The sequence below is a fragment of the Pinus tabuliformis genome, chromosome 1_1, assembly GCF_031772625.1.
Source record: "Pinus tabuliformis cultivar Carrire ecotype Pingquan chromosome 1_1, CPIR1, whole genome shotgun sequence".
In the NCBI taxonomy this organism is placed as follows: domain Eukaryota; kingdom Viridiplantae; phylum Streptophyta; class Pinopsida; order Pinales; family Pinaceae; genus Pinus; species Pinus tabuliformis.
The window spans coordinates 351,026,491-351,039,985 of NC_142297.1; the positions used below are offsets into that span (position 1 = coordinate 351,026,491).

Here is a 13,495-nt window from a genome sequence, read left to right on the forward strand (position 1 = left end):
CGAGCCATGCAAGAACGTAGTCTTGACATCCGTCTGATGTAGGTTCCATCCTTGTGAAGCGGCAAGGGCTATGATCGAGCGGATGGTCGTATATCTGGCAACAGGTGCAAATATCTCGTCATAGTCTATACCTTCCTTTTGGGAGAAACCTCGAGCAACAAAACGAGCCTTATACTTTTCCGTGCTTCCATCTGCTACATGCTTTATCTTGTAAAGCCATTTTGAAGTAACAATTGTCTTGTCCAGGGTCTGGGAACTACTTCCCAGACATCATTCTCCATAATAGACTCATATTCTACGGTCATAGCATCCTTCCATACTTGATGCTTGACGGCATCTGAGAATGACGAAGGCTCATTTTGTAGGATCGTGCTCATGATGGTCAGGTATCCTTGATACCTATTAAGTTTCTTACTTTGACGGAAGGTTCCTCAAGGTGCAGCATGTCCTTTAGCATCATCAAGTATCCCCCTAAGCCATGAAGGCCTCTTCTTAGAAGAGGAAGGCTCATGTGGATGAGAATCTATCAGATCCATGGGTTCTTCTACATCAGGCATTGATTCATCATCCTTTTCTTTCGGTTCCCTGGTGTTGGCTTCTTGAGAGCTCCTCAAAGTCGAAAGATTGTTCACCTTGCGGTGAACTTTTCTTTAGGAGTCTTGGAACCCAATGCTTGATGACGGCATCAATTTTGTATATATACGACGGTGATTGTAGTTTCAGCCCATAGAAACATCAGAAGTCTTTGATCATGTAGCACTGCCCAGACAGCTTCCATCATCGTGCGGTTCTTCCTTCCCACCACACCATTCTGCTCAGGAGTATGTGGTGTAGTAGTCTCCCTCTTAATGCCAACCTCAGGTATGCCTGAGTGAACCAATTGTAATATATCAGAGGTCTTGCTTTGGCTTGAGGGGAATGGTCCCCTTTTGAGCTTTCCTTCAGCACATCCTGGACATACACCTTCATTCTCTATTCAGAATTCGGGCATCGCTATCACCATTTGTCTTACACCGAGTATAGCTCTATAATGAAGGGGGGAAAACCTCTAATGCCAAAGTTCAGACTGAAGAGATGTGTCATAAGATATGACACCTAGCAGACTTCCATCAACCTGATATAATGAATCACTAAACCCAAGAGTAAAGGCATCTTTAACATTATTTTTCCATATACATACCTTGCCATCGCTGAAGGTTACCTTGTAGCCTTTGTCTTCCGTTCCCGAGATGGACACTAGGTTCTTTTTGAGGTCAGGTGCATTTAATACATCCTGGAATTTCTGGCCTTCTTGAATGCTTGTCCTCTTCCTTGATTCCCAGCTCTCCTCTTACCTTTGCTGTTGAATTTGTCATTCCATTGATTGCCATCAGAGGGATTTTGATCATCGTCCTAGAGTGAGTCCTTTCTATCAGGGCACTCCCTTGCATAGTGACTTGCTTTATCGCAAATGTAACATCGTCATTTTCTTCTAGCCTTAGGTCCAGCCTTTCCTTTTGATTTAGTCCCGGAATTATTTCTTTTCTTTGCATGAAAAGAAAAGGCATCAGGAGGACCTTTAGGCATGGGCATTTCTTACACTTCTTCCCTTGTTTCTTCTTGAATGCATCTAGCCATTAATTCCTCGAAACCAGGGATTACATTATAGTTCAGAAGAGTAGTCCTAAACACATACCATTCAGATGGTAATCCTTCAAGAGTTGTGAGTGCCATTTCTCTGTCAGTAATAGTTTCCCCAATAGATAGGAGATCGTTCTTGATATCGGTGATTCTTAAGAAGTATGCTTGCATACTTTCATCTTTACCCTTCTTGATTTCCCTCAGCTTATTTCTAAGAAACAAAACTTGATTTGCATCATTAACTTTAAATAAACTCACCAGTCTGTCATAGATTTCCTTGGAGGTGTCTAGATCAGAGATGTAGGCCACCAAGCGCTTGTCGATAGAGTCCTGGATGATCTTCTTTGTTTTGACTTCTCCATTTTTCCATTTGTTCCAGGCAGCAGCAGATGCATTTGATGAAGGCTCAACAATATTGCCTCTTACATGGTCCAGCACTCCTTGATCTTCAAGGGTTAGATCGATAGACATCTTTCATCCGTGATAGTCAGCTTTCTCACGGAGCTTGTCTTCGGCAGGAAAGAGTGTTGAGGACCCCATAGTTCTTTTAGGATAGCCTTGCCAATCTTCTCTTCAATGATTGCTCTTGCTCTTGCTCGGGCTTTGTCTTCACCGCTCTGATACCATGTTAAGTTATGGTATGTTCTATGCTTATAAAAGTTTACTTCTTTTTCTTATTATATTCCACCGATTAGCAATCACATGTACATAAAGTAAAGTGCAGATAGAACATTAAACGATCGACAGAAAACAAGCCAAGACAAGAGACACAAGATGTGGCGGCTAGCCAGGGACAAACCCCACAATGTGTGGGGAAACCCTTTGATCAAATCTTCTTTTATCTTCAATAATTCAGCAGAGAGAAATAGTACAATAAATCTGATTCATATCAGCAGTAGCAAACCCTAGATCAGTAGCATCAGCATTAGCGGCTTCATTATCAAACTAGGGCAGACCATATCTCACAAACCGACAGTCGGATTGACTTCATTCCACCACCAAAAGTTTCGGCTTCTAGAGGAGGTTCAGATGAACCTACAGCGCAGTTCAGATGAGGAGATCTTCTAGGCCACGCAAGTCAATCTTTACTTCTGCAGTTGCAGCTTCAGTTTCAGCAGTTTCCGGCTTCAAACTAGGGCAGTTGATATCTTGCAAACCGTTCGTCGGATTGACTTCATTCCACCACCAAAAGTTGCAGCTTTCAAAGGAGGTTCAGATGAACCTACAGCGTAGTTCCAAAGAGGAGATCTTCTAGGCCACGCAAGTCAATCTTTACTTCTGCAGTTGCAGCTTCAGTTTCAGCAGTTTCCGGCTTCAAACTAGGGCAGTCGATATCTTGCAAACCGTTCGTCGGATTGACTTCATTCCACCACCAAAAGTTGCGGCTTTCAAAGGAGGTTCAGATGAACCTATAGCGCAGTTCCAAAGAAGAGATCTTTTAGGCCACGCAAGTCAATCTTTACTTCTGCAGTTGCAGCTTCAGATTCAACAACTTTCGGCTTCACATGTGTGAGAGAGAGAGACCCATTTCAGCGCAGTAGAGAAGAGACTCATATCTGCGCAGTAGAGAGAGAGAGATGTGATGAGATGAGTGAGTCTAAATGAGGAAAAATCCTCTTATATTTATACACAACGTTGGTGGGTGAAGATGCGACTGTTGGGCTTCTGAGCCTACATGAGTTGTAGGTCGGCTTGATAATAATTCCATAATCAAAATAAATTCATATCTCCATGAATACTTATCGGAATTGGATGATTTTTATATCAATCCTACACCTCTCGACGAGAGGAATCTAATAAAAATATTATTAGCCATGAATAAGATGACCCACATGAAGTTTTGCCCTGGTTGCCAATTTTAACAACAATGGAGACACAGTCTACAGATACAACAACTGAATTAATTCAAGCTATGGAAGATTTATCTATCAGAGGGCAGGAGATTGAAAAATTGAAAGCTCAACTTAATATTCTCCAAGAACAAAAATTGAAAGTTGATAATGTTTATTTGTCAGAGCTTCAGAAAACTCACAGATTAACTCAGAGGATTGAATTTCTAGAGAATGAATCTGCTATGGCACAGACAATTGCACAAGCAAAGGAGAATATCTGGATAGAAATTAATGAGTCCATGACTGAAATTTGGCCTTCAATTCAAATTATTTTCGAGCAAGAAGAGTTAGTGCAAAAATCAAGGGGAGGAATAGAAGAAGTAAAGGAAGAATTGGGTCAGAAAGCAGGAAGAGCCATTGATTTGATAAAAGTTTTAAATTCAAAGACAAGAGAAGAATTGGCAGAATATGAGATTGAAGATAGAACTAAGACCATTCTTGAAGTAAGAAGAGTTCTTACTAAAAGAAATTTAATGTTACAGTTAGTTAATAAATGTCAGAATCTCGAGGCCAGCATTCAAAAATTCCACAGGAAGTTTAATATACTGCATCAAAAAGGACTTCCAGGTTTAAAGGAGATGGGAGACAAATTAATTCAGCTGGAAAATTATGAACAGAAATTATATTCCATAGCAATAGATAAGTCCAAATTTTCCACCATAAAAGGAACTATTATAGGGAAGGATTTCCTGGAAGGCTTAAGTTTTGACTTATTGATCAAGCATGAAATAAAACCTCTGTTTATAGTCAAGCCCACTTTCCAAAAATATACCAAAGTGGATGAAACATATAAAAGGTTAATTAAATATTCCATTCTAGGTGAAGAAAGATGGGATAAATTATGTCAACTACTTGGGTAAACATATATTAATCTTCAGTAACAAAGCAGTAGCCTTTTCAGTCCGATTCATCACCAGAATCCTCGAAATCAGTGCCAGAAAGGCTTGAGCAGTTCAATTTTCCTATATTCTTGGACTATTTTTGTAAACAGTTTTTTAGATATTTTGTAAAGAAATCTTGATATTTAAATCAAGATATTTTGAGAAAAGTTGTATAAATACTTCATAGATCGAAGTACAAAGGGTTGAACCCTTGGAAAAGCTATCAAGCAGAATTGTATTCATCTGAAGTTTTTCTAATATTAATGAAAGGATTCTGGATTTGCCTCAAAGCAGCTTGTGTTCTTGTGAGTTTTTCACAGTTATTTCATTTCATATTGTAAATTCTGCATATATTTAATTTTAAATGAAGAAATTTGGGTAAGATAAGGTTGAATGTCAACCTGTTTGAATTTCCCTGTGAAGTTATAATAGATTAAAGAGATTAGTTTATTGGACTGTTTACTTGAGATAACTCCTCTGCATCTTTAAATTGTCACTTCTTCATCAATTTAAATATATTTTGTTGGGTTGTAAACATAGGTTACACGTGTGATAATTCCTAGTCCAAGGAACCCCTACTACAGTAAAAACCGAATTTACTTCTCCTACTTGATTTTAATATTATCAAGTTATTTTCTTAATACTAAAGTAAATTACTTCTGCAGCTTACACTACTTTAAATTTGATTACATGAAACAGAAAACTGAGCATAGAACAAGATACATAGGACACAGTTATTTTTGGACAAAATAGTCCCCAGAAAAACCCAATGCGGGAAAACCGGTGCAGTAGCTCTTAGGGTTTTCTATTATTTAGCCGTAATTCTAAATACAATGTTCGATGCCCTCCTGGCAATCCAGTGACAGAGAAAATACAATGGCGGAAAACTTAGTGAGTTTTACCTCACTTCACCCGGCAGATTTCAGTTGATCCGGCAGCAAAACTGGCTAACCCCTAGCCCTACGTCAGCTCTGCACTCTCTTCTACCTCCTATGTCAACCTTCCCGGCTGTCCGGCAATTCTGGCTTTCTACATGAGGGCACCTTCTACTTCTGTGTTGGCCCTTCTGGCTCTGCGTGGGCCCAGATTGGCCTAGCGTCAGTCCTTCTAATTGTTGCATTGCCTCCACTAGTGTCTCTCTGCCTCTCTGTCCAATATTCCCGAACTATCCCTGCCCCTCTACTGCAGAATGATCACTTAGTTCGAATTCTCAGCTTCCTACCCCAGAAATCAAACTCCAGATCAATTTGTTCTCTTTGTGTGTCTCTCTAAATGAACCCCGAGACTCCTTCTTATACTTTTCTCATTGTGACTTCAACAGCCGAGATTAAGTCTCTAATCAACAACTAAGATTAAAACTTGACTTGATCCGCTTTCTAGAACATCCTCACCCATATTTTGATTAATATACATTAGTACTTTAATTTTCCTAAGTTCAAACTTAGAAACCCCATTAAAAATATTAATTATTTCATAAAACACAATCCCGGTGGAATTTCACCAAACAGTTTCTGGGTTCTTTAGAACTCGTGTGCCTTAGCTTCTCCACCAATTTTCATGGCTAGACCACATCCAATACTACCAAAAACTAACAACATGCATCTTTTCCACATGGTTAATTAAATACTATGTTTGAATATCTGATAAACCATAGATTCTTTGATTTCTGCCTTACACATATTTTAAAAGCAAATTTCTATCAAGAGGTAAAGAACAACCCTTTTATTGGTATCATGATTAATTAAGATTCAGCACCTATTTAAATTAAAACATTGGTCATCCAAACATTTAAAAAAACCAACAAAATATTTTAGATGCTCTGGCATAGTTCCTAACCTAGAATTATCTTCGGAGGTACAACATAACTAACATGGTTTCTTGCTTTCTTTGAAGGTCCTTCGGGGAACAGCATATCTATCAACAACCTGTGAAGTGTCACAAAACCATAATCTTCTCTTTCTAGCACATGGAGAAGGATCCAAGGAGTCCATGGAATCTGTTGCACCCATTTTGTCACAAGTCCAAGGAATCAATGTACAAAATTTTTTAAAGATCGGAATCATCAGCCAGTTACATGACATATCATTGTAAACCCAATTTCTACAAGTTATAATGTAAATGATGCTAGTATGATCGTTTAATTATGTAACAAAACATAGATATGCCTTTGATTTTGGCGATGAACTTCATCCTAGGAGGTTTCGTAACCTCACCGCATTATGTCTGTTTCTAAACACGGATAATCAATAGAGTTTTTCCTCCAGCTTAAACCCCAAAGTTAAGGTGGAATTCATTGGCAACGTCTTAAGTGAGTCCTAGTGTTCTATTGAGTCTTTGTAAAAGTGGTTTGAGAATAATTTAAGCTATTTGGCTAGATTATTCTATTATAAATCACTTGGTATACTAGATCATGTTGTGTCACAGAATTGGGTAATTATTTTGAGGGTCTATATGTAAAGATGTATTCCCCCTTTGAGGGTTGAATTTGTAATATCTGATGTAAAAAAATATTTTAATGCATGGTCCCTCATACTTAGACACCATGGCTAAAATATTTGAAGGTGGAAAAAATAATTAATCCCCTCCAGTGTCAATTAATTAATTTTTCTGGCAAAATAAGCACCAATTTTTTCAACAATGATCGGCTCACATATCAGTAGTCCATGTGTCATGGTCATCCCATTCTGCAAGTTATATATTGTAAATTATCTTAGTAAAACCTTGAGTCTATGTAACAACCTAGGTAAGCCTATCATTTGATGACAAATTCCATCCTAGGAGGTTTTTTTAACTTCACTGATTACCTGTGTTTTTCGACATGGCTAATCAGAAGAGAGTTTTTTCCCTCCATCTTAAACCCCCAAAGCTAGGGTGAAATTCATTGTCGAATTATAAGGTGAGTCCTAGTGTTTTAGTCGAGTCTAATGTAAAAGTGGTTTGGGAATAATTTAAGTTAATTGGCTTAATTATTTTATTACAGATCACTTGGTTTACGAGATCATATTGAATCGCAGATGGGTTATGTGTCTTGAGGACCTAAGACAAATGTGTATTCCCACTTTGAGTCTTGTAAATGAAAAATCATGTATATTAGAGGGTTGGAAAAATAATTAAATCCCCTCATGTATAACTTAATTAATTTTTCTAGCCCCAAGGGTTAGCTCAGTTGGTCAAAATCAGTGCCTCGCCATCGAGAGATCACAGGGTCCAATCTCCCCAAAGCCCTTGGGGTCAAGCCTTGCTAGTGGGCTACGGGGCTAGATTCCCTTCGGGGTCAATCAACCCAGATATTTCCATGGACGTAGCGCCACCCGTTGACCAGGGTGTCTGTGAACCACAGCCTACAAAAAAAAAACTTAATTAATTTTTCTGGCAAAATAAAATTAAATCCTAAGCCAGAAAATTAATTCATTAGAATCAAGTTAAATTGTCGTAGGAAAATAAATTCTCCAAATGGAAAAATTCGTGAGTCTTAAGAGAGTCAATTTTTAGAAGTCCTCCACCAAGGGAATATTGTATTTTCAAAAAAATTGGACCCTTAGACCTTGGTGGTTAAGTCAAAGTCAATTTTTTAAGAAAATTAGCTCTAAATAATTAATTTTGAGCTAATTAAAATGGAAAATAATAAATTCGAAAATTCCTCAAAATAAAAAAAATCAAGGGCCAAGATTAAAAGATCTTGAAGTGTTTATCAACGGCCAAGATTATTTTGACAAAGATCAAAGAAACTAGCCATTATTTTTGCATTTGAATGATTTATCTATAAATTAGAGAGTCAGTTGAGTCTCTAGTCATCTTGATCTCTGACTAGAATTGTTGCTGAAGCATTTTGTAAACTATTGTCCTGCTGGGAACTATTATTTTCTACTATAATAAAAGACTTTGGAGTGCAACTCGAGGTGTTCTTGTCATTGATCTGTGATATGAATTGACTACAAACTTCCTATGTGGTGCTTTATATTGTTATTTTGAGATAATACATAGTGTGTGCAGGTACGCAATCCTTCGTCTCCAAGTTCACAGACTATGGGCAAGGGTTACTTTGCTTGGATCTCTAGTTTTTATATGATGGATTGAATCTTCGTTTGGGCTATAGTGAGCATTAATTCTTCTTAAGTGTTTTAGCCATTCTTTCAAGGAAAAAATACCTTAAAATTATTTTCTCAAAATTTATTTAAAAAACCCATGTACAATTTGTAAAATAATTTTGTAGTTTTAAGTGTAGATTATTTTTCTAACTTGGGTTGGGGTTTTAGATCTATTTTGTATCTATTTGGGGTTTGGGTGTTTTTATTTTCATTTTTGCAGGTTGGATCAAGGGATCAAGTGAGAGAAGAGCTAGATCTAGGCCCTTGAAGGTAAGATCTAGTCTCTAGGCAATTTTGCAAGGACATTTACTGAAGATTTGACAGCAAAATTCATATCTAGAACAAAAAAAATAAAAAAAATAAAAATTGCCACACAGGTTTTCAGTTTTTTGCCTCCTCTTGCTATTTCAGCCTCCAATCTATCATCCTAGCGCCTTTTATCCTTGCAAATTCGTCTCCCCTAGCCTTGTTCTCCATTTTCTTAGCCTCTTTTGCCCTAAATTGACCTAAAACCCTAACTTGAAGTTTTAAGGATAAATACTTCGCAGTTTTGCAGAATTAAGGTCTAAAAATTCATATTTTGGAAGCGGCAAAGTGATCCTAAAGTTTCAACGATTTTCAATAGTGGGATCTTCAAGGCCTTAGGCCTAGGGTTTGACCTCTAAACTTTTGTTTTTTTGCAATTTTATTACAGCGAACCAATTACTAATAATTAAGCCCTAAAATACCAATCTAAATGGTCAAAGTCATTTAAAATTGCAAAATCTTCATTTTCACAAATATCTGGCCTCTTGGGTATTTGAGTTTTGACCTAGATCTAACATTTAAGCTTAATGGAATTTTCTGCATAGCTGAAATTTTCTGCAGTTCTGAAATCTCTTAATCAAATATTTAATAAGCGGCAAAAACAGATATTTTCAATTTCTGAAAATAAATAAATATATATATATATATATATACACACATTTGGAAATATTGGGCATCTATTTTTGGTTTGATTAGTTTGTTGCTTTGTGGTTAACTCACTACTGTAATAAACATATCAGTTCTGAAAATTGCTAAATCAAACTCTCTAAAAGCCCTAAAATTGAAATTTTCAATTTCTGGTGTATTTTGCTATTTTTTGGCATATAGGCCATCTATTTTTGGCAGTTTTATCTTGTTGATCTGTCTTTACTTACTGCTGTAAATCAAGAAATCAGATCTGAAATTTTACTGAATACATCATCTTAAAGTGATCTAAACAAGTTGAATTACATTTGTTGGTCATTAGAATTTCAGTGTTTTATGTGTTGGGCAAGTTTCATCATTTGAAGTGGTTTATGCACTGCTGTTACAACATTGTTAAGATTTGATTTTTCTGAAGTAGTAGTGTTGGTATAAATTGTCATAAATCTGTGATCAACATCTTGATTGACTATTTTTAGCATTTGGCATCTTAGGTTACTTAGTATCTTGTCGAATATTGTTGAAATTTACACTTGTATCTCTAAGCATTTTATCTTGTCTAATGATTGCAATTCACTATTGTTAAGTACTCTTAAAAGGATTCTAATTAAGTACTTAAACAACTTAAGAAAATCTTAGCTCAAGGTAAATCTCACTCTTAATCTCTTGCATAAGCATACTAGACCTATATTTGCATTAATAATTTACCTCCTAGCATAAGCTAGGTTGATAGAAATATATAGAACAACCCTTCTTATCTAGCTTAAGGGACCTTAGCAACTCTTTGGTGGTTAACATGGTGACCTTGCGGTCGTCAGAGACACAGTCTCTACAGCGCCGGAGGCATTGGGTGATAGAAGGTATCGTTAATCAGGCCCTAGCCTACTACTTGCTAACCTCCTTCCCACAACCTACCTTGGAGACTAGATTCAAAATAGTTAAAGGAAGGATACACTTCGACCAGGCATTTAACTAAAATTTACCAAGATCATTGCATCTCACATAGGTCCTAGGATTTGCATATGATATATGTTAGCCAATCATTCAAGTAGACGGTGTCCATTCGGTCATTTAGTTCCAATTCATAAGAAGCAAGAATTTGTGACTCCATTAAGGCACTGGCCTCATAATTGAAAATCTAATTTAATCAATAATCATGCTTAATTTCAACCAAGTGGCTAGGCCACTCATCTATGTGTCCCAAGTAAGTTGATTCTCAACTTGCTTTCCTCCACTTCATTCCATAGGGATTACCCCCCATAGTCTGTTGAAGGGAGACAGCTAGAACAGAGTGGGTGGGGATCAGAGTGACAACCCCTGTCCTAAGCATTGTCACGGTGCCTGTACAATCTGGGCGACAACACAACCTATTGACATGAAATGGTGCAAGCCATCAATGGTGCCCTTAAATGATACAGGAGCCTTGACTATGACAAAGCTAGAAGAATGGGACTTGATAGGGAAAGAGCCAAAATCCATAGTGCTCTAAGAAAATTTACAAATGACTGGAGCAAACATGGGGTATCCATTGTACATGATAGTTGGACACGTGTTAAAGGAAAGCCACTAATAAATATTATTGGTGTGTCTACTAGTGCTACAGTGTTCCTTCAACCCATAAATAAAATTGTTACAAGACTAGTATTAATATTGTAGAAACCTTAATTAAAACCATTCAAGAGATTGGGCCATACAATGTCATTCAAGTCATCACTGATATTGTTGCTAATTGTAATGTAGCAAGAGCAATCATTGGGGATAAGTATTGTTAAAGCAAAATTTTGCACTTCTCGAGATAAAACCCAAAGCTCAAGTGTGAAACCCACTGTAAACCCCATTGTACTTAAGAGGGGGCCATTGTCACCTCACCAACCCTCCCCTTGCTTCTGACCAACTCTCCTATAAAGCTCAAAGGGGGTTCTCCTTAGTAGATCTTAAGGATCTAATGGTCTGGTCAAACCAAGTAAAGAGCCTTACGGCTTCTGTTTCAAGTACCACCAATTACAGGATTACATCGTTTAGAGTTTAGGGTGGAAGATAGGATTGCTAGGGTTTTTGGGTAATTTCAAGGTTTGAGATCGAAGGGAAAAGATCCCCAAACACACACAACCAAGAGATCACCAAGACAGTGAAACCTTATCAAAAATGTTTAAATGATTTACAAGAAAAAAGGTGATGGAGGATAAAAGATCAGTCCCTTAGCTTGCCAAAATATTTTTTGGTTCATATGGAGTCGACGAGCAACACAACTGGAAAGAAAGGAGATGGATGTGGATTCAAAGAACCAAGGGAGACTAACTTGTGTCCCTTAGACCTCCAACCATTCTTCAATCTTCAAAAATGGGATAAGGGAGCAAGCATAGCTTACCTTATGTATCTTGCTGACTCCATCATGATTAGACAATATCCAGTCCAGACTACTTTAACCAAACTAAGTTCTACTTAACCTTGAAAGAGTTCAGAAATTTTAACCTTTTGCTCTGTGCAGACACACTTTTTAAAGAAAAAAGATGATTCACGTTATACACCCATACTAAATGATCTTATGGCCCAAATATAAAACTATAAGTAGTAGCTAAGCTAACAGAGATATAAACTAAATGTGTCATCTTAAGTGTCAACAATATAAATTATATTTTCAGAAAGTGAACAGGAAATGGAAATAGAATAAGAAATAGAGCTAGAGGGGTTTGCGATATAGCAAACATTAACACCCGATCCGTGCATATCCTGTATATAAAATTGAGGTATAATGTGCTAAGTTAGTTTCATGACAAGAGTGAGGACGCAATGGGATTGGGAAATAGGAAACGGGATGCGAAACAAGCCTCCTACTCAGGTTTTTGGTAACATAGATACACAAAAGCTTTCTCCGACTACACAAAGGGCAGTAAGAGGATATCGAACACCATAGCGCAAACGACGAATCATTTAAATGTAATTCAGAAACAAAATAGCATTTCCTTTGTGAGCATACAATGAAACAGTTCAACAATTAATCCACATAATATAAATGAATGCTTGTATCAGAGGAATTGGCAAGGGAAAACATAGATGGTACCTTTAAATGGACAAATATTCACTTCCAAAAGCTGCTGAAATGAAATAGTGCTCCAAAATCAGACACAGCCTGTTAATAAGAACAACATAGCACTAGGTCAAATTTAAGGGAAGTTCTATGGAAAATGTAGTGTGACCATAAGATATTTGGCTGGCAAATCTCTGAAAGATGCACATTGATGGTTGGGCATATATTCCGATAAAATTTCATTGCACCATTCATTCACAGTGTCAGAATAGCATAGACTCTCTCTGACATAGCTCTCAATCATTTTTGACACGTAGATTATTGAGAGTATATGTTAAGGATACCCACTTGCCCAAGAGCCCAATTAAAACATGGCAAACTGGTTCAGAATACAACAGAGAGTTGCCTATTTATTTAAATCAGAAAGGTTGATTACCTGAAAAAGTGGCAAAATCAGCTCAACCCAAAATTCCAGAGTCGATGATGAAATACAGAGTCTGTGACCGGCAATTGAGGCCGTTGGAGCACCAAAGAGCCAGTTGGATCTTGGAATATACACATTCTGTGGCGCTCGGTTTATTTTTATTTTATGGTTTATTAAGTCAAACTTTGAGATTAACAAAGAAAAGCGGTGGTGATTTTTCAGGAGGTCAATTTTCGGTTCAAGATGATGATCGTCCAAGGAAAACTTAGAAGCTACGTGGGGTGTATAGAGCATCGTACAAAGAGATAATTTAAGGGCATCGTATAAAGAAAGATAGATCATTTTTAGGGTATGGTTTATTTATGTGATGTAATTTATTTGGTTTGTGTATGGTTTATTTATGTGATGTAAATTATTTGGTTTGTGTGGGTTTTTTAATTTTTTTTAATTAGAGGAATTAATAATGAGGTGGTTTTGGATTTATGATACCACTATCACCTTTTTTTTTGGACTATCACTGGTATAGCTTTTAAGTTAAGGGAGTTTGAATCTTAAATAGTTTGCATCATTTAGTTAATTGAATTACTGTACAAATTAAGTTAAATTAATTGAAT

General features: G+C 37.0%; 1 protein-coding gene across 2 annotated transcripts in view; it reads right to left on the bottom strand.

The window, feature by feature from the left end:
* The window catches only part of LOC149213032 (uncharacterized), a 113,692-nt gene extending 100,612 nt beyond the window's left edge, over positions 1–13,080 (bottom strand). Inside the window, exons 1-2 of one of the 2 annotated variants that reach the window (XM_089391937.1) lie at positions 12,894–13,076; positions 12,491–12,559 (exon numbers count right to left, since the gene is read on the bottom strand). The gene's annotated coding sequence lies outside the window, so the exon portion shown is untranslated. Of the gene's footprint in view, positions 1–12,490; positions 12,560–12,893 lie in introns of both variants that reach the window. The other variant, XM_089391939.1, reaches the window with a different exon arrangement.
* Between the last annotated feature and the right edge of the window lie 415 nt (positions 13,081–13,495).